The sequence below is a fragment of the Dermacentor silvarum genome, chromosome 6 (genome assembly GCF_013339745.2).
Source record: "Dermacentor silvarum isolate Dsil-2018 chromosome 6, BIME_Dsil_1.4, whole genome shotgun sequence".
In the NCBI taxonomy this organism is placed as follows: domain Eukaryota; kingdom Metazoa; phylum Arthropoda; class Arachnida; order Ixodida; family Ixodidae; genus Dermacentor; species Dermacentor silvarum.
In genome coordinates this window covers 161,327,490-161,353,284 of record NC_051159.1, presented here as the reverse complement: position 1 = coordinate 161,353,284, position 25,795 = coordinate 161,327,490, and the positions used below count along the sequence as shown (strand labels likewise).

Below are 25,795 nucleotides of genomic sequence, written 5' to 3'. Positions count from 1 at the left end.
ATACATTATACCTATATATATGGTTAAATTAATTTCTTGTGCCTTTTTTTCTGTCACGCACTTTTCTTGAAAAACGCTAGAGACGTCTCTATATTGGCTGCTTGTACGAGACTTCTTTTATTCGTTTTTAAGCGCAGCCTGGAAGTCGTTTTATAAAACTTTTTTTTTTTGTAAATGCGACGGCTTATGTGGCGGTCACCTTCGTATAGCTGTGACATCTGAATGGTGTGAAATCATGCGATGCTGGCGAGGATGTCAGACAACACGTAGAGCTTGGATTCCGCCGCTTTAATGAAAGCACTATAGTTTACGCTGCGTTTTCGCAGAATACTTCGTGTCTGCAATCGAGCAACGTGAAGCGCAGCATGGGATCTGCTCATCGGCCGTAATTAAAGTAACCTGACGCTATCGCAATGCGATTTGGGCTCCGAAGGCTGTTGAAACATTGTGTAGTCGACAACTCAGCATCAAGTCTCTGAGGCAAGCCTACAACAGCTAAGAGACCCGCAAAATTATCCTGTGTGGCGAAAGCATGAGACGGGAAAATTCGCGAACATGATTACGTGGTGGAATATCGCATTTATGTATTTATGAACTCGTCTATCGAACCGCGCAGTTCGACCTATATTGCCTTGGCCACGTGCGACGTGTGAATCGGACTTTAAAGGCGTAAATTCGCTTAAAAGGCGCGTAGCGCGGGTGTTTAAACCAAAACTCACGAACGACTTCATTCATGTATCTTCTTTCCCCGCACGCTTGCCTAACTTAACTGTAAACTGATACGAATATATATATATATATATATATATAACGTGCAAGTACGCGTTAATTATTGTTTTGTTATAGCCTAATTATGTCTAGCTCGCTCTGTAATTTTATAATTATATTGATTTTGTTGTTGAATGAGCTGTCACGTTCAAAAGCAGTCGGTTTGTTTCTGGTACATATTGTAACACTATATTACTGTATATTAGCGCATTTCTTAGGCTATATCCCCCCCCCTTGCACAATGCCTCTAGGGTATCCTTATATATATATATATATATATATATATATATATATATATATATATATATATATATATATATATATATATATGTGTGTGTGTGTGCGTGTGCGTGTGCGTGTGCGTGTGCGTGTGTGTGTGTGTGTGTGTGTCGTGTTTACAGATACCTTACAGGCCCTTATAGAGGCATTGTGTAAGGGGGAAGAGTACAATCAAAGCTAACTTATCGACTTGCACCTGCAAATATATATATATATATATATATATATATATATATATATATATATATATATATATATATTTGCAGGCGCAAGTCGAAATCAGTGAGCGCAAGACAGGGCAGGTAGAGGCTTTCGTCCTTGAGGTAACATAAGTATAGGCTGATAATGATATATGTCCAAATCTGCTTGTATACAAAGCGGCTACTCTGTTTTTATTTTTCAAGTCGCTTTTCTTTTCCTTTGATAAAAGCTTGGTGGCGGTCGGAACGACACACTAAAGACAAGCATATCTGCCCTTTTTGAGCGCAAGTGCATATTTAAAAATAAGAAAGCGCGAATGTGTTCGATTAACATACCCATAAATAAACACATATCAAGTCGAATTCCTGCTGGCAAAGACGCAAGGTCCAAGGGGGAAAAAAAAGCGCGTGACGCTCTCGTTCTGTCCTCCTGCTTTAATTGCTTTTCTCGTATCCCGTGCAGTCTCGAAAGAAACGGTATTGCTCCTCTTCCCCGATTAGATTTCTAAAATTCGTGTTCGGGGGCGGAGGGTAGCTTCAGGTGACGTTTCCTGCTTTCGGTAGAATTTGTGTGCTCTGAGGTCGTTCGTGAAATTTTCCCTGCCTCCGCTTCCGTACGTGATAAAGAAGGAAGGCAATTCAGTGAAAGTTATTATAGCGCTTTTCTCACGCCTGGTGAGCCAGCTTCCCGTGTGTGCATCACACTCCTGTTTCTGCATTACCTAGTCAGTGGTCTGTTTGGCTAACGCTCGCGCAATAGGTTGCACGTTCAGACACAATCATTGCGGTGAGATGTATGCACAGCCATCGCGGAACAGTTAGTCACGTTTGGCAGTAGTTCGTTCCATCAGGACCTGTGATGCTATTGTGTATAGCTGTAGTTCCCTTTCCCTCCCCTCGAAAGAAAAAAAAATAGCTAGAAACGCATATGTATCTGCATTTCGAAACATAATGAATGTCCGCCACACTCACAGTTGGAATTTACGTGGCTTTATTCGGCGGTAATTGGAGATCGCTGGGAGAGGTCTTCGTCCTGCAGTGGACGTAAAAATTATGATGATGATAATAACGATGATTCGGCGGCAGCGGCGAAGGCCACCGCGTCGAAAGTCTCAGCGAGCACTGACGAGTTCGTCGTCATCGTACCCGCCGTGGTAGTCCAGTGGCTAATGCGCATGCGCTGCCGAGCACGAGGTCACGAGTTCGATCCCAGCCATGGTGGCCGCATTCCAACGGGTGCGGAATGCAAAAATGCCCGTGTGCCGTGCGTTGGGTGCGGGTTAAAGATCCCCACATGGCCAAAATTAATCCGGAATCTCCCACTATACGGCGTGCCTCATAATCAGACCGGGGGTTTTGACACGTAAAACTCCAGGACTTAGAACATCGCATAGCGCTCTCTTCGTGCCTTCACTGGGCCAGTACAATGCCTAAAGGAATGAATGAATAAAGCCTTTATTTTAAGGAAGGGGATGGCTCTAGGCCGCAAAGTAAAGGCGTGTTACACTTGGTAAAATAATTGCATTCGGGATTCAAACAAGAACAGGCCACATTTATATGAACTCGAGAGGAGCGGGTCGAGTCGCAAGTCGGGCTCAGACAGCCTGAAATGACAGCGTTTACATGGGCTCGTACTTGACGGGTCGAGAGAGAGAGAGAAAGAAAGGGAAAGAAGACAAAGAGGTTAGCCAGTGTAAATACCGGCTGGCTACCCTGTACTGGGGAAAGGGGAAAAGGGAATAAAATGTGATAGAAAAACAAAAACAAGATTACTCCATCTCCCGCTAAAGGGAACCATGTGTGGATGCGAAGTAGCGGGGAGATGGTTAGCTTGAGCGGGAGATGGTTTCGCGGCAGCGGCCCGAGCGCTCATCGCGGCGCTGCACAGGAGAGAGAATGAGGCGCGCGCGCTCCGTCATTTTCATACCGCGGAACTACCGTGGCGCCCCCAGTGGAGTATGCAGCTGTCGCACCAACTGTCGTGCGCACCGCTCCGGATTCCTAGAGGAGAGAAAGGGGGGAGCGTAGGAGAGGAGAGAGAGGGGAAGGGGACGCACATGCGCTGTGGGGGTGTGGGACGCGGGCGCCGCTCCGTAGAGGATTCCTAGAGGAGAGAAAGGGGGAGCGTGTGGGACGCCGCGGGAGGGATGGACAAAGCCGCCGGCAAGAAATTCTTCGCATTTAATAAAAAAAGTGAAGAAAATTCGCGCAATAACGCGACCCTACGCGCTACAACGCATTATGTAAGCACTCTTTCTTTTCTTCAATTCCCAGTGAGAGGCAGGCCGATACTGTCGATAACGAAGGCGTGCAGTCATGCCGGCCAATGACGACTAGAACAAATAATGGCAATAGGAAGGATCGTTAGATAATACGGGCACCAGTACGCACGCAACAGAGTATAAAGACCTACTGATTATTCGTTACAAACACAGTACATAACTGGTGACGTTGAAAAAAGAAACAGAACAAATACGAACAGAGTGAAATATATTCTATTAGCACATGTACAAAGAGAAGTTTCGTGTCGGAAAATAGAATCGAGCAACTTCAGAAACCGAATACCTCAAAATGTTCGGTTTATTTCAGGTTTGAAATTGTCGACTGTTGCTTTTCACTTTATTTAAATAGTCCCGGACGTCAAAGGCGTGAGTTATTTCCCCCAAATAAGTGTAAGCACGAGACACTACTTCAAAAATTCCTTTGTGTCTGACCTTCCGCGTTATTTTTTCGCAATCAACAAGGTCTTCGTTATCCAGGTCTCCCCTGCACAAACGGCGCAAAATATATCCGAAAACTTCAGCTTCTGTGCAGAACATATCTCTGCGTTTTAGTGTGACCTTGTTCGAAACCGAGCGCACGTGTCGTGGCTTAGGAAAGGTGTGCACCGAGTCGTGCAATAGAGAACAGGGGATGTCCATATACGGTGTATTTCAGCATCTTTAGTTTCCTTCTTGTTCATCTTGTCTTTTTTTTTTCTTTCACATAGCCTTTCAGGTTCTAAGTGTTGCTCTATTCGCCGATCAACATTCACTTCACGTTCTCCAGGAATCGCAGACTAACGTGAAAGCGGACACGGATGCGAGAAAAAGCCCGTGCTTCAACCACACGTTGCACTTCCGGTGGTAAATTTATCGCTCGATTTACATTTTCTTTTTCCCCGTAGCACTTGATTTTTTATTCGCGCGTGAGCAATGAAAAAGCTGTAGTATGCTAGATATGTTGGCCACCCCAGCCTGTGTACTGAAAACATGAAGCATGACTATGTTCCTCGGTGAAGAGCGCTGGTGTTACGCGGAAATGTTCTAGGCCAATATGATAATGTGCCGATAAAGAAAGCAGCTTCTTAGAAGACGCGTCGCGGCATCGCGCGCCACGTGATTTCGACACAGTGGTGCGCCGCTTCGCAACTGATGCACCCACAACTACCATCGCAGAAGTGATTTATTTAAAGGAAGTGCTGCTACCAAGTTAACAACGTGATCAATTAGGCCGATGCCTTCGTTTTTGTCGTCGTGCCCACTTATCAATCAATCAATCAATCAAACAATTAATCAATCAGTCCGTCAGTCAATGTGTGATGCACAGTCAGTCATTTGGTAAACTAATTAACGCATTAGGCAATGTGCTCACCAAGTATTGCAATCTGGCAAGCCGTCAGCCCATCAATCAGTCAATTTAGCGATTGATTAAATTATCCACTATAGACAGCTCGAATTTAGTTCATTACACTCTCTACCTAAGGCAATACTTTGTAAGTACATCACATTTGCAAAAGATCTTCGACCTGACGCTATAACGATCACTGCTGATGCGCTGCTACAATCCTGCTCGACTCCCCGGTCGCAGCTATACGTGTATAAGGCCCGCACGGAAGGCACGCAGCGTCTATAGGTGGCAACGTGCTCGCACAATCAAACAGGTGTTCACTTGGCGCAATGTCTGTGCAAGTTGCTTTCGCCTCTCGGGTGCGTGTTCCGCCGTCGCAGGGCCCACTTCGAGCTTTCTCGCCTATCGGCGGCAGAGTGACGGCCGGCGGTGCTTGCCAAGAAACTGGGAGGAGGCACGCTCGATTGCCCCCTGCAGTCCGGTACGATGTACGGAACGTGCTGACCATCGCACTGCTCTTTCCTTGTTTTCTCCAAACTGGTTTGGCCGTGCGTGACTTGCGCGTGGCTCGTCTATAATATATTATAGTTGGCTGTAGCTTCGCGAGGTGATCGACGGCACCGCAGACGCTGGGCGAGGAGGTGTGTTTAGACTGGCCTTCGCGGCGCTCCAGACGCTGCACGATGCCGGGCCCTTTTGTTCATTTGGACGTTCGTTTACTGACTCATGGCCGCGCTTCAGATCGCAGCCGTGACGTCACTATGCCGTTAACAAGCAGTTAGTCTCGCGTTGCGATTACTCCGAACAGTGTGACGTGTAATCGTGCCGACTGTATAAATGTTATACGCTTCCTTACCGTCTCACGAAACACCTCGTTGCAGGTCTCGTTTCCTTGAGAGGTTCGCTTCTTTCTTTGCGACCGTAACATCCGAATGAAAAGTGGCAAATAAAGTGTAGTACATAGATTTACTGCGGTAAGGGGATGGTGCCTAGAGTACGTGAACATCTACGACGAAGAACACGAATTTCCGCGTAACTAGCGGTATTGCTTAGTGTCGCATAATGCTCTAATCTAAACACGGATGAAACCATTCGCCAGCGATGACGTGCCGTGCGGTGCACATCAATCCAGTTCAGGTTACGCTGCACAGCTTTTTATTATTTTTTTATCGCTTTAGACTTTTCGAACATGTACGTACTTAGCCGGGGTCACATTTGTCGGTACTACAACGTGTGTTAATCGCCATTGCGACCCTTTAAAAAATATAGTGTTTGATAAGAAAATATAAGGTTACTTCGAAGGGAATTTTACACAGTGGAAACTGAACAAAAGCTTCTTTAAGACACACTAGTCGGAGTAAGAGAAGCAACCGCTGACAATTTTGTATCACGCTGTATCCTATGAGCCTTTATATTGGGGCACTACACTAGCACACCTGTGAAGAGCTCATATACGATGGAAGTTCGCGCCTCCTCCAGCTTCGTTCCATCTTTATGACGTCGTATATCTATAGTTATCTAAACAATTGACATGATCTAAGTTATCTTTTTTGTGTTGGAATATGTTGGTCAGTATTTAACTACTTGAAGTGAGCAACTTATTGGCATATGCCCCCCCCCCCCCCTCTATCTCCCCCTTTTTTGATGCACTGCATGAAAAACAACAACAAAAGGGTTCAACTGCTCGAAAAGTTGGGCAACTGCAATACTCGAACAAGCAGCTTTGCTGCTTGTGCAGCTGATTTTCACCTTGCGATATCGTGTAGTGGCAGTACTTTCGCGTTCTCTCTTTATGCTTTCAGCAAATAAAGTTTAACCTCTAATGTCATTGCGCGACAATGACAAACAAAAAAGTTTATTGACGTCACAGAAGCTTTGCCACATAACTAGACAATTCCTCTCGCCGAGACTTTCACAATGACCGCATGTTTCTGTTTCTTCATAAAAAAAAAGCATTGTGCTATTCATGTCGTAAGCTTGTTCTCCGAACCTCGTGCGTATCGTGTCGCGTTGGATAAGCTAAGAGCAATTCAAAGTAGGCTGAGATTCAATGTTACAGGGCCCAGCGGTGCTTCTGGACCATGTAAGATCGACCGTACAATGCGAGCGTCATAGATCTATGGCAGTAAAAAAAATCACCCTGTGTTAAGATTTATAAATGTCGAGAAAAACGTCGACCACCAGTAGGGACTGCTTGCTAGCTAGACTGAATTTTAACACTAACCTCCCCATTCTTGACACACAATTCGTTCTCGCTCATTGCCTAGTAACGCAAGCTTATACCGTCTGTTCTAATACCCTTGTTACGTATGCGCTATAGCAAATTATCAATGATCACTGTGTGCTAACGTGGCTTAAAATGTTCAGTTTATACATGCGCAGAAAGGGTCACTACTGCTGGAAGCAGGCGAATTGCTTGCTCTGCAAACAACTAAATGACAACGATGTGGTTGTTTTTTTTCCCCCCAGAAAGTTGGTGCGGCCGCTCTGGTAGTGCAACACATTGCCTTATGAATTTCTCGCAATGGTACTGCAAGAACAAGAAGCTTTAATTCAAGATCGGGAGCCAAGGGGTGTACCATCTTGTGCGGTTTAGGCGTTAACGATTAGTACACGTAAAAGGACAGAAAATAAAGCCACAGGTTACCACGCCGCCCCATAACACAAGATACGTGCCAGATGTGCTAGCACCTGAAAAAAAAAATAAAGGGATGAAAAAGGCTGATTATTTCACACCTCGACGCGGCTGCAGTTGCCTATCTGTGAGATCGCTTCTGGAGAATTAAAAAATAAATAAACAGCAGTAATACTCAGCCTCAACTGAAACACCGGTGTTTGCATATTAGCATTTTTTTTCTTTTTCGTCCATCATAATTTATAACACGTACTCTTCGTTATTTATGTTCATAAAATGTTCTTGTTTCTCGTCATTGAACGTGGTGTCGCGACGCCCTCACTGTGACTGTATTCGTTTATTTCTGTTGTTCAATTGGCTATATTTTGGCTCGGGACTCCGTCATGTTTGCATTAACCGAACTCCATGCAATGGTTTTTCTTCGACGCCCTCGCGCGTAACTTGCGCATATCCTGGTGTATATTTCTCAAGCAGCCTAATGTGTGTATGTTCTGTTATTCCACGTCAAGTGTCAGAAACACTTGACTTACTATGGAGCTTCGCATGTAAAGTTTTCATAGTGAACCACATTTTAGCTGGCTCCCTTGCCCACTTCTCCCAATAGGCCTAGAGCCATCAGTTAAAGATACTATCTCTCTCTGCGTGCTGTCAGCCACAATTATATACGTTGAGCCAATGGCATTAGTAAGTAGTTTGTGTGTGTGTGCGTGTGTGTGTGTCGGTGTGTGCGCGTATGTGTATGTGTTTTTGTTTCCATAGGTACATTTTATAACGCTATTCTTTCATCTCAAAGGTGCGCCGCTGCATTTTTTTTTGAATATTTGGAGTATTCCAGCTTCTACTTTCTCGCTCTCAACCTAGTAGAAATGCATTTTAAACCTACGTCACCTTCCAGACGTGTGGTCCAATTACCTTTCAACAGAAAAAAAATAAGAAAGGATAGTCAGTGGCACTGCATTCTACATAGATTACTCTCGCTGTTACCACATTCAGGGCGCGTCGACTGTATAAGCCATTGGCAGATCATACGTTTCTGCAGTGTGACATCGCACTTGCTGACACTCCTTCTGAAAGGGAACGAATCCCTGCAATGTGATTGATCGAGAGACCGAGAATATTGGTCCTAGTATGTGATAATGTAAGTTGACGAAACGTGCTAGCAAAGCGCTTCAAACACGCGTTCGTAGTTTGTTTTCACAAAGACCTAATACGGACAAATTTGAGCTCAAATCTGCAGATGAAGTGAGCAAATACGTAGCGAGAAAAGAAGTGATAGAAAAGCAATATGGCTATGTTTAAAAATCGTAAACCTACGGGAGTACCAGAACATCACAATAGCAGATGCGAAATGTTTTTCTACTCGACCCTGAGTTCGCAGAAAGGCACACATTATCGCATGGCGCAGCGTCTGGACGACCGAGGAAAAACCAGCGCTTTTGGTGATGGTCACCTTGAGAAGCTGCGGAATGACATATAAGCGTAGGTGTCGAAGGTGTCATACAACGAGTGTCGGGCGTAAGCGTGTCAGCAATTATCATTAGGGCTGCACGTTGGAGTGCCAACTATAAAGAAAACGAAACGTTGAGTGGCGGCGACTGCGGAAATAGCGTACACGCAGCTGAATGCGTCGACACGAATGATTCATACAAACACGTTCCGCTTTGAAGGGCCCATTCCAGTAGCTATCCACTTTTTAATGATTTACGGATTTCATTTACTTATTGGCACATTTCACGTTTGGCCGCACATGAGTGCGATGTTGAGGTAACTATAAATGGTTCGCACCTGATGGCACGGACGCCACAATAGAACGACATTCGCGTATTCCATAGACAGCGCCGCTACCCACCGGTTGGAGCTAAAACGATCTAAATGAGCTGTCGCATTTATTCGTGCTGGTGGTTCTCCAGCATGGCTGTCGGGGTGTCATCAGTGCAATGCGTGCAGAGCCGCGAAACATGAATCCATAGTACAGGACGGGAGTCGACAAACGTGAATACAAAGCCATTACTCCCCACCCTTCCCATACAAGGTATAGTTGATCGACCGAAACAACAGTTATTCGTAATAGGTTTGCATGCAACTGTTAATTCATTCGTGTACGGACAATGCGCTCAAGGCTGCACCATCAGCGCCTTTGCGAATGTGCGCCCTTCGCACTGGCACTGTCTGTTGTTTGCTCCCTTATTGGTCAGAACCTGGAGTACTGAATCTTGAAAGAGAATCTATTTCTTTTACTATTAAGGTTACTATTATTACATTTATTATTAAGGCTTCGGCCTCGCGACGTGAAGGCGTGCTGAGTCGTATACCGTGCTCTCGGGTTCGCGGCTGGTAGCGCCGAAACGTTACTCGGCCGTGCGGCCCCGCTTGCGGTCGATGCGCAGTGTGTCAGAGCCATTGTTTACAACACAGCAAAACCCGCCATGGTTGCTCAGTGGCTATGGTGTTGGGCTGCTGAGCACGAGGTCGCGGGATCGAATCCCGGCCACGGCGGCCGCATTTCGATGGGGGCGAAATGCGAAAACACCCGTGTACTTAGATTTAGGTGCACGTTAAAGAACCCCAGGTGGTCTAAATTTCCGGAGTCCCCCACTACGGCGTGCCTCATAATCAGATTGTGGTTTTGGCACGTAAAACCCCATAATTTACAACACAGTAAAACGGATCGACAGTGCGAGCGAACAATGAAAGTGTAGTAGTATAAACCGGGTGCTGTAAGCTAAAGTTGTGGCAGATTGGCCCGAACGGTTGAACAAGCCCTTCGCGTGTGCAACTGCGCATGCATACCTGCAAACCAGCCTGTTTATTTCAGGGTGGTATTGGTGGGAATCAAGCTCACAGCCTCGCATGCAGCGCTAAAGGCCAGACAGGCCGACGCCGGGGCCGGTTTACCACGACCGAAACTGGTACGGTCGCCTATGGTCCCACGCGTATGTTGTATGTCTTCTTGTTTACTCGCACTTAAATGATCGGCGCTGTAAGACAAAAGCAATAGGCCCTTGTCCTGTCGGGCTGGTCTTTTCGTTCTGTTGTGCAGAGCATTGCCCACTCTAAGCGCCCTGCACCATCTTGTTGGTGCGCATCGTTCCTCTCAGGATAGGATCAGATCTACCCTGAGCCAGGACCATGAATACTGATAGGCACGCGGCCTTCCTTCGTTTCCTGAGCTGCCTATTTGCAGTTTCGATTCAGTACGAGAGCGAACGCGAGCCGGCTCTTCTATCGCCCGTTCTCTTGGTGGCTTCACTTATATTTTATTTTCCCCGTCCGCGATTGGCAAACCTGTGCGCGAGTGTCATCAGCGCACCTGGCACACATGACGAGACAGAGAATGCTTTTTTTTTCCTCACCGCAAAACAACAGGATGAACAACGAATGACGGCAGAAGCACTGGGGAAACAAGAATGTGCAACACCGCATGGCGAGTGTGTTCTTGTACTTGTTCGTCGGCTAGCGAGAACAACACAGTCACGCCCTCCGCCGCGTTCGAACACTTGGCCGCCCGGAACAGAAACTGTTTCCGCGGTGGACGGCGGTGATCCGCGAGTTCATTTGCATACAATCACGCCGTGCCGTTCACGCCGCTTTCGCTCTGCCCGTGTTGCGGAGCGGTGTCTCCTGCGCGCCGGGCTATAATTGCGTATAGACAGTGCAGCCGCCGCCGTATATCTTTGCCGAGGGCGCAGCGTTGAGCCGAGGTCCCTGTTTCTGCAAGCGCAGTGGGTAACAAACAGAACCGAGAGGAGCTCACGAAACCCCACAAAACCCGTTCGGGCGGTGGTGTGCGGCCATTAGTGTTCAGGTGGAAGGTCTGGCGAATAGCCGCGGATCACGAATGCCGCCGCAACAACCTGAGAAACACAACACCGGTTAGCTCCGTCGCTTGCACCCGGAAGTTAGAAGAGAAAACGGAACTGTTCTCCGTGTCGAAATGTTATTGCTTTTCGAATCGATTTTCTTTTCCTCGTGGCTCGCATACAGAGCGCCAGGACGAAATGCCTATTTTGCGTTTCACCAGAAGTGTTGCGCTACGACGACCAGAGTATAATAGAAGAGAGTGATCGGAGCCGTGTGGTGAAACAACCGACTGTCGCGCCTTAGCATTCTTCCCGGTGGCTCAGTGCCTACACGTCGTTATGCTGTGCGCAGGAGGTTGTGGGTTTGACTTCTGGCCTCCACGGCCGCATTTTGACTGACGGTGATACAATGAAAAGAAAAAAAAAACAGCTAACCGGACAGTTACGGGTGTGTAACGCGGATGTTCTTGGTGTTAGCTGCGGTGTGGGCCAGGCGTTTTCGCTCCTGATCTCTAGCAATAGTAACTTTAATAATAGTAACCTTAATAGTAAAAGAAATAGATTCTTTTTAAATATATAGTGCGCCATGTTCTGAGCAAGAGAAGCACACAACATATTGTGGCGACAACACTTACAAAGGACGTAGACACAGCGGAAGAAGTAACCATTCAACTTGTTGCGACAAGCTGAGGCAAAATAGCAACAAAACCTCCCGACTCACAGGTCGCCTGCTGAAACTACCAAAAAGAAAGGATCTCCAAACAAACTATACTCACACTGGTACACATCAAGAAACTACCAGAAATATACATCCACATTGTCTGGACCCTGGCAGTGAATGTGATGGCGGACGCCGCGTCCTGAGATCATACTCGCCGGGCCTCCCTGCCGGACGGACCACGGAGAAAGGGTGGCGTTCCCAAGAAATGTGCAGATATTCTACAGCACTACAGACCCCACAGAAGAGCCTATACCTCGCCGCATCATAGAGTCAACAGAAATTAAGTGCTAACTTTCAGGAGGCTGCAAACGAATTCCTACGTACTCAGGATCTCGCGCAAGGAATACCCATATACTTGCAAGTTCGGCGGCATCCCCAACACCTTACGCCACGTAGTGTGGGAGCATACAAAACCCACCGGCAACGCACACAACGACGGAGGAGCAGTGGGACGTACAGTTTCAAGCTCGAACCCTGAGAAGCAGCTTGCTCTGATTGACAGGGCCCGGAGGGTGGACAGTGTCCATGACCTCCTGGAATGAGGGGGCCACCCACCTCGGCCGAAGACTTCGCTTGCTCATAACAATAAACTTTTAGTCATCCTAACCATCATCTTAGCACATGATGTAACAGAGAACCAGGAACCCGCCAGGATGTTATGTCGCCTTTAGCTTCGTCTGCTCCTCGTTACAAAAAGAGCTTCAAGAAAGTTTGTATAAGAATCAACAAGGTCATTCAAAGCCCCCTTAAAGTTCAGGTTTAAGCATGCAAGGACCATACATGATCATGCTGGCTGAAAAGCCACACTGGCAGCTCACGCAGACACTAGCTATAGCGCCGGATTAACCTCTAGTATCGTTGGCGCTAAGAAAGCTGAGAACAATAGATATAATCACTTAACGGAGAGGACCCAAGATAGGCATCTTCGCACGCTCTCAAGGTATAGCGTCCCTTGCGAATTTGATTAATATGGATGACGTCGAGGCCAGATACAATTCACCGAGCCGCGCTCATTATCCCTTGGGTATATGCGGCAAAGCACTCGGCCGAAACCGTGGGACACGCAGGGCGCTAGGCGAGCTCTAATAATTCAAATTAATTGCCGCACTCTCTATACGTCAACAAAGCGCCGTATAGCCCCTCGCAACGATGGCGCGAAGAAAGCTTGCCTGTGCGACAGTGTAACTTTCTCTCTTCGGAACCCGGTGTCCTCACTGTAGACCCGAGGAAACGATAAAGAGGGCGGGGTGTAAGCCGGCCTGTGTGGAGAAGGCCGAGGAAGAGTCTCGGCGTAATAAATTGAGTCTTGGCGTGTTTCATTAGGACGGCGTAGAAAGAACAGCGCAGATTCAGGGACTCAGTGTAGGTAAGCACACCACGCACGCACACACACACACGCGCACACGCGCACACGCACACGCGCACACACACACACACACACACGCACACACACACGCACACGCACACGCACGCACGCACGCACGCACACAAAGTTGAAAGAGAAAGGAGATTCAGCGAAACTCGATTCATGAAGATTGACGGTTTGCTCCTCTTTCCTTGTTTATTTATCTTTATATGCCGCTTACTTGAGGTCCACACTTGTTTATCCGTGGACTCCCCAAGATACTTCCACCCCTCGAGCGATTTGTTTCTATTGTTTCACACGTTTTTCAACGTGCCACAACCCCATTCCCTTGAACGCCAACCGAGAGAAAAACAGGCGTATATTTCTTCATCTGTACTCGTATAGTGTGGTATACTCTGCAGTGTACTGGAGTGGATCGTGGTCAACTTACTGCGTGCTATCGTGATCTGGATCGCGATTTTTTCCCCCTTTACTCCAGAGTCTTCGAGGCATTCCAAGGTTGCTATGTCCTAGAAAGGGGCTCGGAAAGAGATGGGAGTGTAACGGAAAAATGCCGGAGAAGGAAGAAAGTCCCATTGTTACTTTGACCTGCGTCCTGCAGATTAGGAATGTTGCGCGAGCCTTCGAGAATAAAGGATAAAGACGACAATGCGTGGACCGTGGTCAATTGTGACGTTCGGTGGAAGGTGCGCACACAAGTGCGGACACATCAGCTTGAACATGAAAGGCATGCTACGGCCACGTAACCAGTGCCCCCGCGATTTGTGTCAAGTCGTTTGGATACTTGAACCTGTGTTTAAGTGTAGTTATCTCCTTAGTGCATACCTGTCGTGCGTGGTGGCTCCGGCTGTGGCGTTCAGCTGCTGATCACGAGGTCATGGGCTCGATTTCTTGCCGCTCTTATACCTACAAGTTTAGGTGCACAAGTTTAGATGCACATTGATCCCTAGGTGGTCAAAATTAATCCGCATCCCTCCACTATACGGCGTCTTTCATGGCCCCTGCGTTGCTTTCGGGTGTTAGACCCCACGAATCAATCAAGCAATCAGTCAATCAATCTTCTAAATGAATGGTGGACTTCCGCGTTATTCGCTGCATTCTGCGGTCGTGCGTACAACGTACAGTCAGCACCTCAGTTCGCGCGCTACAAATGAAATTCAAACGACGATCAAAAGATTGAAGGGCTACAAGTATTGTGAGCGAGTGTGAATTAATTTTTATATATAGTTCTGCCGGAAAGAATAGCCGGTTTGGGACTAGTTTTGATTAGCGATCGATTTCAAATTTCTTTTAATTGTATAAATCGCAGCAATGTGAACGCAAACACGGTCTCGCCGCTGCGCAAGACCATCCGCGTCGCACATTCGCACACAGTCGAGTCTCCCAATGTGTGTAAGCGCCAGACCGCCAGATCATTCAAGCTCGCGGCCGCTGCAGTGTTGTTGGGGGGAATTTATCGGGAAGCGAGGGTTTCTGGCCGCTGCCTCTGCAGAAGCACATTTCTTGCCCAATCAATGATCGCTAATTATAACTCCTTAGGAGGCACGAGCCTGAGCTCCGGCAGCGTGCGCTTCTAATTTGAAAGTCACGCCGCGCCTTTGCAGGGTCTCCTGTATCGCGGCTTCGGCGTATGTATGAATGCTCCCCATCTCTTTCGTGCGCTCTTTGAAGACTTGGACTTACCTAAGGCAAGGCTGCCGCATTGGCACATAACGTGCGCTGTATGATTAGAAATTGTATAGACTCTACAGCGCGCAGACGGTGCTATGGTCGCGCACATGCAGGTAATATAGGAGTGACCTGCAAGACACGTACTATATCACTTGCCAGGTAACATATAGCGATCCGCTACGGTACCTCTACATTAAAAAAAGATATAATAGTATTAGGTTACTCTATAGATTGGTAATTATGCTTACGAGTACGAAATGCATGTCAGTCGGTCAGCGGACGCTTCGTCAACTAGAAAAGAAACAAATACGCAAGACGGCTGACTTCGTGATTGATTCTCATAGCGTCGGTTTTGGACTAATGGTTCTTTGACCAATAAATATTGTTTAGGCGTCGTTAGAAAACGAGCAGAGGCTATAGATATGACAACCCGCCGCGGTTGCTCAGTGGCTATGGTGTTGGGCTGCTGAGCACGAGGTCGCGGGATCGAATCCCGGCCACGGCGGCCGCATTTCGATGGGGGCGAAATGCGAAAACACCCGTGTACTTAGATTTAGGTGCACGTTAAAGAACCCCAGGTGGTCTAAATTTCCGGAGTCCCCCACTACGGCGTGCCTCATAATCAGATTGTGGTTTTGGCACGTAAAAACCCATAATTTACAACACAGTAAAACGGATCGACAGTGCGAGCGAACAATGAAAGTGTAGTAGTATAAACCGGGTGCTGTAAGCTAAAGTTGTGGCAGATTGGCCCGAACGGTTGAACAAGCCCTTCGCGTGTGCAAATGCGCATGCATACCTGCAAACCAGCCTGTTTACGATCTAAATGAGCTGTCGCATTTATTCGTGCTGGTGGTTCTCCAGCATGGCTGTCGGGGTGTCATCAGTGCAATGCGTGCAGAGCCGCGAAACATGAATCCATAGTACAGGACGGGAGTCGACAAACGTGAATACAAAGCCATTACTCCCCACCCTTCCCATACAAGGTATAGTTGATCGACCGAAACAACAGTTATTCGTAATAGGTTTGCATGCAACTCTTAATTCATTCGTGTACGGACAATGCGCTCAAGGCTGCACCATCAGCGCCTTTGCGAATGTGCGCACTTCGCACTGGCACCGTCTGTTGTTTGCTCCCTTATTGGTCAGAACCTGGAGTACTGAATCTTGAAAGAGAATCTATTTCTTTTACTATTAAGGTTACTATTATTACATTTATTATTAAGGCTTCGGCCTCGCGACGTGAAGGCGTGCTGAGTCGTATACCGTGCTCTCGGGTTCGCGGCTGGTAGCGCCGAAACGTTACTCGGCCGTGCGGCCCCGCTTGCGGTCGATGCGCAGTGTGTCAGAGCCATTGTTTACAACACAGCAAAACCCGCCATGGTTGCTCAGTGGCTATGGTGTTGGGCTGCTGAGCACGAGGTCGCGGGATCGAATCCCGGCCACGGCGGCCGCATTTCGATGGGGGCGAAATGCGAAAACACCCGTGTACTTAGATTTAGGTGCACGTTAAAGAACCCCAGGTTGACAACTTTTGAGAACTCACGATAACGCGGTAATAACGATAACAGTAAATTATTTCGAGTCAAACGGAAGCTCGGGGACAATGCGCATCAGAAGGGTTGCAGTAAGCACTATACAGTATACTTGGTGACGATACGCTCTGCCCATTGTTGTGTGCGTTGGAGATAACAGCGAAAGTGATACCTACGACGTAAGAACGCGCTCGCGCAGGCAGCGACTCTTCTTTCATGCAGTGTTCGTCCCCGTGTAATATCAATGCCATACCGGGTGCATGGACTATCTCATTGTCACTCAAGCAGGTCACTGGCAAAGGTCAAAATGAAAAGAAAATGACGTTTCGGGATCTGTATGGATCCCTTGTTCACAATGGAATGTCGACTATATTGATACGGAACAGCCACCACAGTGTGGCTACACTGAGAAGGAAGACGACGAATTCCCCCTTGATATAGCGTCGCCATTTTGGCCTCCGTTAAATAAAGTGTAAATAGCCTTGGGAATCAGTTACACGTAACAATATAAGCAGAAGGTTCTTAAATAGCATTGAGCACATGATGCAAAGTTTGGTAGTACACGTAGTTTAAAGTGCCAGATGATCTATTGATTGTGTTATTTGTCATTTGAATTATTAGTGATCCGAGATTGAGCCTCTCTGTTCTTCTCTGTAGCCACGATATGCGCGTTGTCCCAGCTTATCTCGTTACCCGTCTTCTCGACAGGCTCTGCGATGGTCATTTGTCATTGTGTGGCCTTTGGCGACATCATTCTTGTACTTCTTGAGACACGCCAGGAAAACGGGCCCGAGGGAGAGAATTCTTCACGGTCATCACGTCACCTTTAGGCTGTACGATCTGCACCTATAGCGATCTGTACACCACCTTCAGGAAACGTGGTGTACAGGCCGCTCATGTGCTAGCAACAAGCTTTATGCTTGATTTTCGTTTCATCAAACTGGGGCTCAGCGTCAGCTAACATTTAGGTTCGGTTTCACTGCACTTTTAAAACAGCCTTGTCGCGTATCACATATTGCCGGCAGAACACGCTCACGACCGAACACCATTGGTTCCATAACGAACGAATGCCAAATGCTTCAGATAACTTTTAGCGAGTTGCTGAGCCCTTATAAAGCTTGCACATTCAAACTTTTGTGCAGTCTGATTGTGCGCAATTTCAGTTCACAGTGGCCGTTCCTTGAACCGGAGCTTGCAAGTTAGAACGAGAATATTTTTAAGCGAAGATTTTATGGGCTGCACAAGTTTTGGCGGTGATGGTGGTGGTGGTGTCACGCTGAAAAGTGGGCCGATCCTTGTCATAGTGCAGAAAGGGTACAAGTTCAATGGTACATACCCCTGTGGGCTCGGGGACCTGTAACGCGCCCTTGAACTACCCTTGTCACACGTGGGATCCAAAGAGACAAAATCACCAGCCTTTCTCCTGTCGAAAAAAAAGGGGGTAAGCGAAGCTTGGTCGTCCGATTCTAGCGTGAGGGCTTCCGAAACCCAGGCGAAACGTCAGCGAAGAGCCGCGGACCCTGAGTTTAGGGCAAACGAAGCGGAACGCCTGCGACAGTGTCGTCTTGCCACAAACTTCGCTTACCCCCAATTTCTCGACAGGGGAAGGGCTGGTGATATTGTTTAACTACTGAGGAAATTCACAGGAAGAGACTTGGAAGGTGTCTCCCATGTTTTCCTCTTCAGACTCAAGTACAATCTTCCTACTAGGGTTGCACGCTGGGCTTGTTGGTACAACAGCATCATACGCTAATTTTGGGCACTCGACACAGGATGGCAGAGCGACAAAGGCGCACGCGCAGACTGCGCTGGTTTTCAAGAACGTTTTTCTTTCTTTCTTTTCTTCACCAAATCCGTTACTGAGTACTTGCTCATAGCAACAACACAGCATGAAACAACTGAGCCACACATTAAGACCCGCCATTTATTCTGCCATTTACATTCATCTCATGCGCAAAAATTCAAACTGTGTAGTCGATAATTGCTATAGACATATCGGTTACCCTTTCTTTTTGCTCATTTCTTTGAGCGTTCTTTATTGTGCATAATAGTGAGATAACAGTAACAGCTTTTGTAACACCTTGTGCATCAGATGCACATCATTCATATATTATAGCACTCCAGCTTTCTTCTGGCCTGAGATAATCTTATTGGTGCCATTCTGCGCGCGATAAGACTGCGCGAAATCTTGAACGGGCGGGTTTTAAGGGCTCAGCATCTCATCAAGACTTCTCAAAAGTATTCGGCGTATGTTCGTTCACCGTAAGTAGCTTGCCGTTCCTCAGTTTATCTGCCACTGCCAAGTCCCGCATCCGCTGCGAAATGGCACTGCCGTTTGCAGAAATCTCATTGCAGTCGCGGCCAATCTAATATCGACTCGATGTTGAGGAAAACCTTCTGACGGCATTCTTCGGGCCGACGACTCGTTGCAAACAAGTTTGGCTGAAAGGGAAAGGCTTTTTGGCGGCATTTCAAGTAAGGTTGTGCATTATTGCAAACGCTACTTCAGCTTTCGCCATAGTTTCATACAAATATTACTCGAGAGCTCAATATCGCTGCAATCGTGCAAGCATCCTTCGTGACGTATCTTTCCTCTAACAATAATCAGTCTTGCTTGCGTTTCCTTTCTTGAAAGCACGGCGATCGCTACTTTCGTGTCAAGTAATGCAATGTCACACTGATAACGCCGCATGTCGTTCGTGACCAGGAAGTACCGGACGCGCACCGTTATAAAAAGAGAATCGACTTCTCTTAGTTTGATCTCCTCGAGGAATGCAAAACTGCTTCAATTTTTTTCGAAGTTCTATATGACATTAAGGGTCTAAAAACAAAGCCGTCTTCTGCGTCTTCGAGCCCTCTCGAATTAAGAGCGAGGTCGAATTAACCGGTGTTGAAATTATACAACCAATTTTTCTCCCAAATATTTGTCAGGATAATTAAACATTGATATTGGTGGTTTCCGCAGACACTGTAACCCCGATATTGCCCGTTCTAATGTTCCATGTAAAACAATGACGTCTAAGATGGCAGGTGCGAAGCTTCCTAGACTCGCCGTTGTCAGGAGCTCTGCTTGAGCGTGACGAGTCTTGTGTGACACGCGCTCGCATTCCGTCAGGGTTCAGCACCGCCACCATATCTGTGATGTGCTCATGGGTGTCGATAATTGCAAGTTCATGATGCAAGATTGCGTGAATGCCAAATTTAGAAAGTCTGATGCTTGACAAGTACACTGATACCTGAAGCCAGTAATTTGCTTGCTAACGTCTGCTCCCACGAAAAAAAATAATCATAAAAACAAGAACTAAACGTAGTGACTTCTTCAAACATGGAAATGTATTGTAAAGACTCGTTACGGGGTATGCTGCCGTGCCTGCATCATATATTTAAGTGGCCTAGAACGTTGCTTTTTTTTTTTATTTCGTTAGAGCATTCTGTCAACTCCAGTAGAGCGTGGTTGAACAACTATAGATATGACAGGTTAGCAACAAATCTTCAACCTTCATTCTTTCTGAAATCACAGACGCAGCGCATATTTTTCTTGCATGCGTAGGCAGGGTTGGGTTAAATTTGGACACTAGTCTGGTTTAGATAACGTCAGAAATAAGGAAACTGACACCATCCAGCAGCTGCAAAAGGCTTTTGTATTTCATTATAACCACCGTTTACAATGCGAGTTTCAAAGGTCAAAAGGCTGTTAAAGGGTGACTTTTTTTCGGTTTCATCGTCAGCTCAGAAGCTTGATACCCCCCCCCCCCCCCCCCCAAAAAAAAAGGAAAAAAAAAGCGACCTGGCGCTTAGACCAGTTAAAAAAAATGCTAAATACTTCTAGTTTCTCCTCAAGCGCACAAAAGAAACGTAAATAAAGAAAAAGCGGAGCAGGTAATATTTCTACCATGCGGTAAAACTAATTCATTAGTTACGAGAATACCCGGCTCTACCTTTCATACCCTCTGGCTGGTCGCGCATGGCGCTGCCGTGGAAGCTTTTCGAAGCTCTCGGCTTCCTTGAATAAGAGAGCAAGTAGCACGGGCGCGGTTGCACCTTTTGGTCCGCAGCGTCAGCCGCGCCCCTTGCTCGCGCATTGATGGCGCCGGGAGCGCGTAGCAGCACCACGTGGCCCTTATCCACGCACTCAGGTGAATGAGCAAACGTGGCCAACACTCGTGAGCGCTCGGCGTTGAAGCATTCAGGACTCTCGAAAGGCGTGAGATGATGGTCGAGCCTCGTGAATGCTTGATGCTCGCGCGCAGTGCGAAAGCGAGCGTGAAAGCGTGCGCTCCCAGCTTGTTATTTCCTTCTTCTTTTTCTCTCTGAGCTGTAAACAGTTGCGGTGCTACTCGACTTCGCCATTACATAAAGTTGTGTTCTAAAGCGGATATCCGTATGAACCCGGATAATGAAGTTCCTAATTTGATCCTGCAATGGCTTAAAAGATGGTCTGACCCGTTCGCAACTTTATCGCGCGTGGAGTTGGTGGAACCTATATGCACAAGAGGACTAACTTAAACTGGCACTGCTTCATAAGGACTCGACGTGGTTCGATACCTAAGTAACCACGGCGCGAAAGATACGCACTCCATTTAACTCGAGCGTTCCGCTGTTGGCCGCGCACTAATTGAAAAGCTGGCACTTCTGTCCGGTCATTTGCGGGAGCGCTGAAGCGTTGTTGTAGGTTTGCATTACATGGAGTCAGTTCGACAGCAAGGGCTTGGCTTAGTTTTTCGGTGGTAGTTGCCACTCCACTATTGGAACGTGATCAACAACAATGCCGAACGTGGCATCTTTGCGGCCAAGCGAGTTAGAGTCGTTAGGAATGATAACTCGTCATGTGGAGCGAATATCACAAGAGCTCCGTAATTTCGTCTCCCTGTGTAAATCCACCTTTTAGGACATGAAATTAGATGCTGTCAACGCCGGTACGTCGGGACGGTCTCGAATGCAGCGCGAGTTGGTATAAAAAATATCGTACCGTAATTTCATAGCGAAGCGAAGCTATGTACCGCACCGTAATATCGATCGCCTTCTATATAAACGTACTTAAATCTTCTGTAGATAATAGTGTTCTCGTAGGCTGTTTTGCTTTCCTACAAAGTGGTTCTTTAATCCATAAGAACAACAGATTATCTAACGGAGTCGTGAAGAAGCTTTTTTTTCATTTTATATTGCAGTCCGTAGATATCAAAGCGAATTGCGACTGCAAATACCTAGACAACAATGGACAACAAATGTAACCTCACAAAGCCCTTGACAGACTTCCGGCAGCTTACAAACCTCATGCAGAAATGCCTACGGACATTCTAAAAACGGGATAAATATATCTTCGTAAGAAACGTGTAGCTTATTGAGTCTGAAGAAAATGCGGGGGAAAAAGGGAAAAAATAAACGCGAGCGCGTTCATAAAATACGAAGTCTCGGAAGCCTCTTGGAATGCTGCCTCAGCAGGCCTTCGTTGCTCACCAAGCCATTAACTGACGCGTTAGTACCGGAAGAGTAGTGCAGGGGGCATTCGTTTCTGAAACTCACTATTAATGTTCAGCAGCGGCATCATTTGCGAACGTGAGGCTCTGCGTGGTGAAACGCCTGCGTAACGATAATGATTCCGTGAGGAGCGTGGACAAGTAAACAGAAAAAAAATGCGACGCATGAACACCGGATACCCAACACATTCGTGGACGCGGGAGAGCGGCGGCATTTTGTCTGAAGATAAGGTGCACTTGTTTTTTTTTTTTTTTCCTTGTGAGAAAAATTTATCTCTCGGTGTTCGCTAGACGCTTTATACATTGCTAATACAATTGGGTTGAGCGATGTTCTTAGGAATGAGCGATGACTCAAGACATTGCATGCCCATAAGCTGTTGCACTTGAAGCACAAGAAGAGTGCACAAATCCAAGTACAACGTCGTACTTAGATGTTATTAAGCCCACTGGTAATAGGCTACTGTACTAACATAGTCGGATATGTTATCCCTCAAAGTCGAGTTTAAGAGTACAATTGCAGTATAAGCACCGTGGTGTGACTGGAAGCTTCGTATTGAAACTCAAAACTTAGGAAAAGGGGGAGGGGGGGGGGGGAAGCGGGGGGCAGGAAGCTGTGCAGAGCCATGACAGAGGGAGCGAAAAGAGCAAATGTGCGTGCTGGGAGCGGCTTCTCTGTTGCACCATTTCGTTACAGGGCGCGTGAACTTCTCGCTAAACTGCACTTTTGTTCAAAAATAATACAAAAAGTAAACGCAAATTCAAGACATTGTCGGAATCTAAATGACGCAAAGCTTGTTTGGGTTAGCGAGGTAGCAGCTGTAGCGGATGATGCTAGTACAGCCTTGTCGCCTGTATAGCTGTTAGATGTATGAGGTTTCTCGAGGGGAGAATATCGTTGAGGAGGCCTATGCACAGAGAATTACGACGCACATCGAAATACATCTAAGGTTTCTATGTCACTTATGTCACAGCAGCATGTATCAATTCTGGGGGATTGGCCAAGAATGGGCCCATATCCAGCAGCGCATATCCGGTAGCACACACTCAGTGGCTTAAGTTGTTTATTCGGCTAGACAGCAGCCAGCTGCTGTCTTGGCCCAGTGTCACCGTTCAGTTACACACGTTCAGTGTCACGCCCAGTGGCCCAAGTTGTCTACTCAGCACGACAGCAGAAGCGAGCACCCACAAAGCTGGGGGAAGGAGGAAAGAAAGCTTCGCTTTAATCAAGGTGCGCATACTGCTGAAAGCAAGGATAACAAAAAAAAAGATAAATTCTCGGTTCTCGTGCTCAGAACGGGTCCATTGTATAGTCTGCAGCAAGAACCGCCGCTTTTCACTGTGACGCATGCAACAAATGTAGTCGCTTCAGCGGTTGCATAAGGAGAAATTCGGCATTTCGCCATGTAGGTAAGCATAGAGCCACTGAACAAGAACGTCATAATTGCTAACGCGATTTCCCCCCGCTGGTGTAATTCAGGGACTAGTTTCTTCATGACTTGCATATTGAGTATGAGAAGTGCGGTCATTTGTTAAAGGGAGCACCAAATTAGCATTTCGGGACAGGTCACAGCTCTGTTTTGACACTTAGGCATCGGCGATAATACTTTCCCAATATTTTGCTACCTAACGCGTCACTCAAGTACTTTTTGCCTATGAAGTTGATCATACGTTCTAGTTAAAACTAATTCGGTGTTTCCTTTAGTGGCGAACCATGTACGTCTATCGTACGTCGCGGTCGCAGCCCGAGTCCTCTCCCACATACAGCGCAGGTCGAGCGCTACCCATAGGACTTTTCGGCCACGTGCGTAGTGGCAGGATATCGGCCCAGCTCTGAAGAGAGACCAGCCAATTGTGACCGTTGTTTACACAGCGTGTCGCCGTCGGTGGGAGAAAGGGCTGTAGAATATGTCGTCGGCTTACGCGTTTTATCGTCAGGGTCAACGGACAACTCCGAAGAAAGACCAACGGTGACTGTCATCGCGCCAATGTTGCGAGCTGCCCCGTGTTATAGTTTATTGGCATTCACATTGGTACAATTAGCCAGATTTCTAACGATATCACGCGATCGCAGGCTTTTCTGTCGTTCAGCGCAGGCTTTAAACTTCGAGATCAGCGATAGTTCGCGCAAGCACGCAATGCACACTCCAGTGCGACCATCGCTTGGTACGCCGTATACTACAGGAGGAAACACACCCCGCCAGAATTGATCCTACATAGTGAAAAAAAAAGAAACAACGTCAATTTAGCGATATATGCGACAGAAATGCGTTGGAATTACGTCGAACATCTTTGAGGTCCTGCATTCTGGCTGGAAACCGCGTTCACCACATTGCAAAGTGTTGTTCACGAGCTCACTCGACAAACGTCCTGCCTTCTTGAGGAGTGAAGCGCACCCGACGATGATCAGTCGTATATATATATATATATATATATATATATATATATATATATATATATATATATATATATATATATATATACGCACATTTTTCCACTTTGACATTCGGAAAAGCTAACGCATCAAAAGCGGTGTGATACCAAACACATGCACGAGTAAAATGAGCATCTGCGGTGCAAGAAAAGTCGAAAGTTATTAGGACGCGCGAGTTATTGGCAGGCATTCGTGTGGACGATGGGAACAATGGGATCTCATGAGCAACAAAGGCAGGGGGTGTGCAAAACCTAAAGGGAAGAGCGTAGCAGACGACGCCGGCTCTGAAGAATACACTGCCAGCCTGCAAGCACTATCGCCGATCTCATCACTTCTCGCCGTTACCAGGCGCTGACATAGCGTGCGGTCGACGCTCGCGCGGTATTGTTAAAAATCTGGCTGATTGCACACACGAGGACCGCTAACTTAATCGGCGCAATGCCCTGTGCACATGCTTGTGGAATCTGGAGAACCACCGTGCGTGCGTGCGTGCGTGTCCGGGTGTACGAGTGCGTGGCGCAAGGTACAACTGCGTCATCTCATTTAGGACACTACACAATGTTTCTTAACATCATGTTTTCTTTCTTCATCAAGTATTATTTCTGTTCCAAGTAAATTATTTGATAGATGCTCCGCCTGCAAAATTATCCTGTACAGTGCTCATAAATTCAAACGCGACGAATTCCGAAACTACTCCAACGCATTATTTCGTTTTCAGTTTCACCTGCATTTGTAGTAGTGGCCTTATCCAGACTCCAAAACGTACGATTGGGACTGCTCCATGCTTACAAACAGCTACCGACTGGCTCACACGTCGCAGTTCTATGTATTTATATGCGTAAAAGGAGTTTGTTGCTGCTCACGTTTCAATTATGAGTATTGTATAGTTCTGTTTTGTGGTAAACTGCATGTGTTCTCTTTTCTGATTTCGTAAGTTTGTTTCCTCACCTAACTAAAAACATGAAATAAAAAAATGGTCTCCAATCCACTCTGTGAAGGTGGTTGGACAGCGAAGCTGAAAACGCTGCAACCTAGAACGATTACTCATTGCGTCGTGGCTTGAAATTATTCACGTGGCGACATTCACATGCACTTTATCTAATTAGCCAAAGGTGTTTCAATGGCCTGCGACTTGGCTTACTCCGCTATTTCGTGCACCTACAAAGAGTGGACCAGAGATAAGGCAAAAGCAGTTAACCTGGAAGCACAGTCGATCACACTCGGGGAAATTAAATCCAAATTTTCCGGTCGAGCAATTACTTCTTAAATTTAGAATTTGAGCCCTGAAACAATTGATTGCGTT

The 25,795-nt window shown here is 46.9% G+C and overlaps 1 protein-coding gene across 2 annotated transcripts in view; it reads left to right on the top strand.

The window, feature by feature from the left end:
- The window catches only part of LOC119456312 (aminopeptidase N-like), an 83,520-nt gene that overhangs the window by 33,467 nt on the left and 24,258 nt on the right, over window positions 1–25,795 (top strand). The gene's annotated exons all lie outside the window — the stretch shown is intronic.